Genomic DNA, 5,668 nt, shown 5'->3' with positions numbered 1-5,668 from the left:
CTATAGAATTCCTATAATTTAAAGTAATACCTTTTACTTTACACGACTCTACAGTACGTCCGTCCGGTATACGAACAATATAAGCGTAGAATTTCGGCCCGCCCGACACGAACTTCTCGATATAGCTGCCGTTGCCGTAGCTCTCGAGTTCGTCCGTCATGTCGCCGAGAAAGTTACCGGTACGCGGTTCGTACTCGTTTGGATCGCCTGTACTTACATATATACAAGAGTCGGAATCGTAGTATAAAACGCGTCTATCTAATGCTTCTAAATATTCGTATAATTTTAAGCGCGTTTGTGCCGTCGTGTACGCCGCGATCACGACATTTGTCAATGGAGAAGCCACGACGGTCTCTTCTCGTAGCCGCCACGAAGCATATATCACCTCGTCGTTGACGGGTAATATGTCGATTATCTCGTGCTCGGGACTCGTGAGCAAAGTCATGAAACGCAAACAAGATTTCACGACTTCGGTCTGAGGCAAATTGGTTCGCTGGCCGAATTTCCCCCAGAAAGAATTTAAACAGTTTCGCGACCGAGCGCAGGCCAGGATTCCGCACGATGTTGTCCTTATCGAGAACAACACCCTCGGTTTCCGCGTATTCTCGCAGGTATCGTTCTTTCGCCTCGTCGTCATGACAATCGTTCGGCCACCCACTAGCTTCTTGTTTTAATTTCAAAAATGTATTTATGTATTCGGCGAACAAACCACCCTGCCGAGTAACGGGGTCATATCGCGCAACTTTATATTGCCATATTTCGCTTACATTTGTCACGCAATATCCCTTCTCGACGGCTTTGCGCAATTCGACGGATACCCAAGTACCCTCGAATTCACGATCGGCGGGGTTATCGTGAGTGCACGCGGCCTGCGAAAACGTTTCACAGCAGCTACGGCATAACGCGAACAATAATTTTCCGCGTACGCAATATGGGAGTACCGGATGAAAAAGATCGCGCGGTGGAAGTACTCGGCATCGGATAAGTCCTTCGATCGAATCAAAATTATAATTTAGTGCAGTTCCGATTATCGCTCGGCATTCTTCACCGATAAAAATATCGGGGTGACCGATCGGAAAAGCACCGGTTTTTAATACGTAGGGATACAGGGAGCATACGTCCACGCAACGTATTTTCTCCGTACCCCGAATTTCGCGTCGAGTGGCGATGTTTCGCGTGCGTCTTCCGTAAAATGCGTCGCGAGGATCGAGAGGTGCGTGTTTCAATAATGGATGATTTTCTACATAATCTTTTATCGCCTGATTTTCTCGCAACTCACGGTCGAAATCGCACTCCCACATCTCCGACACGAGGTACCCCCTCCTTCGGAGACGACATGTCATCGCGAGTGTTCGTTCGTAGCGCGCGTCGATCGTGCCCTCGCGATTCGCGGTCGAAAGCTTTCTATCGCGATTCACTTGAAAATTTAACATGTGGGACATCCGTGCCAAAAGCAACCGTGAAATTGTAGTACGTAACGTCGCGTCTCGTTGTCGTCGTCGTCGTCGTCATTAGTCGGCGTCTCGTAATATCCGTCAACGCGCGTTCCGTCGATTTTATGCTCGCGCCCTCGCCCTGCGTGAATTATGGGATGTCCGAGCTCGTGCTCCATCCATACCAGCCACTGTAGAGCTTTATGCGAGTGATTATCGGCGAATCTGTATCCTCCCGCCGGAATGATTCCTATTTTCTCCTTGCGCAGAAAGTTTTTGCGAAAAACTCTCATACACGTGGAAACGATAGTCGTGCATTCTTCGAACGGACACACGTTCCCGAATTCCAAAAAAAATTTTCTGAAAGCCATGCACGCGCGTCGAAGAATATCCACGTCGTTACGGCAATATTTAATAATTTTACTTTGAAAATTAAAAATAAAGTTGTTACGCGTCATCTCCGCGTGCCACGAAAGAAAGTGTTCGCGTTCTTTCGGTTTCATTTGCTCGGGAGAAAATTTTGTATGTCCGACCGTATCATCACGACAATTTTCGTTCCGTTTAAAATTATTTGTGGCTCTTCAGTCTTTTCCGTATTTTCGACTAAATACTTTAGAAAAAATTGCGCATCAAACGCTTTCGCATTATGCGCGATGCAAATAATTTTTTTTTTTTTTACATTTTGTCGTTCGCGTTACAAAATCGACGAACTCTTTTACAGGATCGCGCCGAAATACAAACTCGCGCACTCCACACCAACGGCATCGCTTCGACATGTCGTCTATCGCGCGCGCGGCGCACGCTTCGCAAATCTGTTGCGCGACGCAGAGAGTCGGTACGTGAACTTTGACGTTGTCCGTACCTTTGAGCGTCTTGACGCGTTTCAAAATTGTAGAACACAAATGCGACGCGTTCTTTTTTGCTATCACGCTTGTTCGTTGCATTCACCCCATCATTTTCGTTTTCAAGCGATGCCTCTCCCCCCGTGCCAGCGTAGTACTCGTACCCTCGCTCGGGTCGTCGTTTACGTCGGCATTACGTCGAAGAGGCCGCATAAAACGTAAATGATTAGCGGACTGCAACGAACAACACGTCTTGCAATACGTAACGCCGCATTCGTGTCGCGAACCTCTCTTGACGAATCGCCCGCAATTATCGCAAATCTTCACGGAACTGCAGACGCTCGCGAGCGATTTACCGTCGTAAGATTTTTGCGCGACATGAAGTTCGAAACACGAGTTTCCGAAAAACGCACGATTACACGCCGCGCACTTGACAATTTCTACTTCGGGATGCTCGCACGAGGGTGTAGCGTAACAGCGCGGACGTTTTTTCGAACAGCGATGTTTTCTGTCTTTACGATACGCAGTGTTGCACGACACGCAAAATTCTTTTTGAGTACCGGCGGCGGCATTCAAATTTAAAATCAGATTGTAATGGCGCGAACGCTCGTAAAACATGATATTTAAACGGCACGTAGGCTCGCGTTCTAACGAGGCGAGTAATTTGGCACCGTCGTACAAAGGATTCTCGCCTCTACCAAAATTGTTGGAATTATATACGATTATTGCTATATTTTCATTCGCGAAAAAATGTTGAAAACGTGTAATCTCCGGAATTCCGCACCCGTTTTCGGGTATCGTAACACCGGCGTTCCTCACCAGTTCCAACGCTAATTCACGCTGAAGCGCGGAAGTCCGGCATCTTACGGTATTCTACCTGTCGTGCAACACTCCCGTACGTAGCTTTCCGCGCTCGCGATAAATTCGTGCCAACACGAGGGAACGAGGTAGGCACAAATTATCTCGATTACCGAGATTTAAAATTGACCGCTTAGTGATGGCTGTTATCCTGTTTGTCGCACCCCCACGACCTACCAGCATCGCAACGTTGAAAACGCGCACGTCGAAATTTTGCGCGATATCAATTCCCCCGTTACTTTGCGCGATCGAACTCACGAGATCCCATATATTCTCGGGTGTTAAATCTCGTGCTGGGCGAAACGATAGCCCCGCCGGACCGTGCGTTAGTTCCGCCGACTCGAACGATAAGCCGACGTAATCTCCCGGACCAGTCGAACGTAACGCGTACGCGTGAATCTCGCGGAACGCGTTTTCTAACTAACGCACGGTATCCTCGTCTTCGGGTATCGGACGTACTCTAAAACTAGCCTCCCTACCGAGTTATCGGAAATTTCTAAATTGTCGCGCGTTTTCTGCCACTAAATCTATATAATTAAATTGACCGACCTGGTAATGTTGTTGCTGCTGCTGCTGCTGCTGATGGTGATCCTGCTGACGTGCCTGCTCCTGATGTTCCTCTTGCTTCCTCTCCACGGGGGTATTTTTCTCCTCCTCCACCTCATCGTCTCTCTGCGATTGAGATCCGTCAGCGTCGGCAGCAACAGTATTCTACCCCTCCTCCTCCTCCTCCTCCTCCTCCTCCTCCTCCTCGCTAGCACTCTGCGTTTGCGTATCATCATCATCGTCAGTGTTCGGAACAACAGCAGCGGTAGGACGATCCGCACCACCTCCACCCGACTGTACTAAAAAATAAAAAAAACTTAGTATCGTATAATATCGATTTATATTACGTTTAAAAAGTTAAAAATTTTTTCACGACCGCGATAGAGCATACTACGGTAACTTACCTTTAGTTGCTTTTATCACTGGCGTAGGTCGAAGTTCTTTTCTTTTTTTAATGTTTGTCTCTTACTAATTTTCCGGAGACAAGGATCAAACCGGTGAGTAAGAAACATCTAATCAGAAATAATTACTTGTGTGATTTAAACAAAAAAAATTACGGAATTAAAATTATAATAGACAAATATTATTACCTTCATAATTCCTGGGTGCGTATCTCTCGTCGTCGTCGTCGTCGTCGTCGTCGTCGTCGTCATCGTCGTCGTTGTCATCGTCATCGGTTTCACTAATAATAATATCATGGTCAATATTATCGATATTATCATCACTCTCCTCCTCCCCCTCCTTCTCCTCCTCCTCCTCCTCCTCCGCCTCGTTCATCACCTCCTGCGACTCTTCTGCGTTTTGAACTTCTTGTTCTTGTTCATGTTCTGCTTCTTCCTCTTCCTCTTCCTCCTCGTCGTCGTCGTCGTCGTCTTCCATCAATATTCGGTCGATCACCCCATCGATCGTCGAAACATCATCATCAGATTCCGATCCTTGTTCTTCTTCTTCTTCTACTTCTTTTTCTGGTAAAATGTAACATTTCGTTATTTTTTTTATTCGCTGCTAAATTTTTATCTACTTATTTTTTAAAAACTTACCACGCGGCGTATTAAATATGACCGAATCGGGTGAGCCCACAATTCTCACCTCCGCTTCTTGATCTGCTTCTTCTTTTTCCACCTCCTCTTCTTCTTCATCGTCATCTAAAACAGTATAAATTATATTTGTTTTATTATACAAATATTGCAAGTGTTAGCTTTTACGCGTTATTATTATAGTCTCTTACCGGAAGATTAATCGATGACGGGGATGTTGTCTGCGGGTGGTGGTGCCACGATTCTAGCTCTTCCTATAAAATTTAATATTTATAATATTTGTTTTTTAATGATTAATTAATTTTATTATTTCTAACTTACGTGCTGGTACTGCCTCCTCAGCAATGTTTTCTTCCGCTCGACGTCTCTGTCCTCGTCGGACCGGTTGGACAGCGGCAATACGGTTCTCTACTATTAAATTAATTTAAATTTTAATGATAAACTCCGTTATATTAAAATTTTAAGGTGCAATTTTTATTTCTAACACTTACCTATTCCGCCGTTACGACGCATAAATCTCGCAATATGCCCTCTTCCTGCGTCTTCTTCTTCGTGATCAAAACCCTCACGCAATGATAAAATGTTGGAAATGATGTTCATCAATCTTTGATTTTTTTTACAGTAACCCAGTTCATCCATAACGGATAACAGGGTACTGGAGCACCCATCCGCGAAACGTAAGAAAAGACGGTAATTCGCCTCTTCGTCGTTTGTCACTGCTTCTACAAACTTACGTTGCTCATTTAAGCGATTGCTTAAATTGCAACTCACTTTGAAAAAATCGATTAAAATTGCACGGAGAAACATTTTTGCGACACTTCACTTGTCTGACTAACTAAGAGCGTTGCAAGACGACTCCAGTACGACCGGACAAGTAAAGACTAACGCTCAGATATAGTATTACAAACTATTTATAGTTGAAAATATTTTCAAAAACTTCTAGAATAATAGC

The 5,668-nt window shown here is 45.1% G+C and overlaps 1 long non-coding RNA gene and 1 pseudogene across 1 annotated transcript; both read right to left on the bottom strand.

Moving 5' to 3' along the window:
• LOC143906799 (uncharacterized) lies at positions 1-1,301 on the bottom strand (annotated as a pseudogene).
• Positions 1,302-4,511: 3,210 nt separating this feature from the next.
• On the bottom strand, positions 4,512-5,276 carry LOC143906777 (uncharacterized). Its single transcript, XR_013259662.1, has 4 exons — positions 5,038-5,276; positions 4,908-4,970; positions 4,720-4,824; positions 4,512-4,644 (listed from the first exon to the last, which is right to left on the bottom strand). It is a non-coding gene; the product is annotated as an uncharacterized LOC143906777 (long non-coding RNA).
• Between the last annotated feature and the right edge of the window lie 392 nt (positions 5,277-5,668).

Source organism: Temnothorax americanus, unplaced genomic scaffold, assembly GCF_048541705.1.
Source record: "Temnothorax americanus isolate GAGA-0224 unplaced genomic scaffold, ASM4854170v1 Scaffold76, whole genome shotgun sequence".
Classification (NCBI taxonomy): Eukaryota; Metazoa; Arthropoda; class Insecta; order Hymenoptera; family Formicidae; genus Temnothorax; species Temnothorax americanus.
The sequence above is the reverse complement of the archived record's forward strand: the minus strand, read 5'-3'. Positions and strand labels throughout refer to the sequence as shown.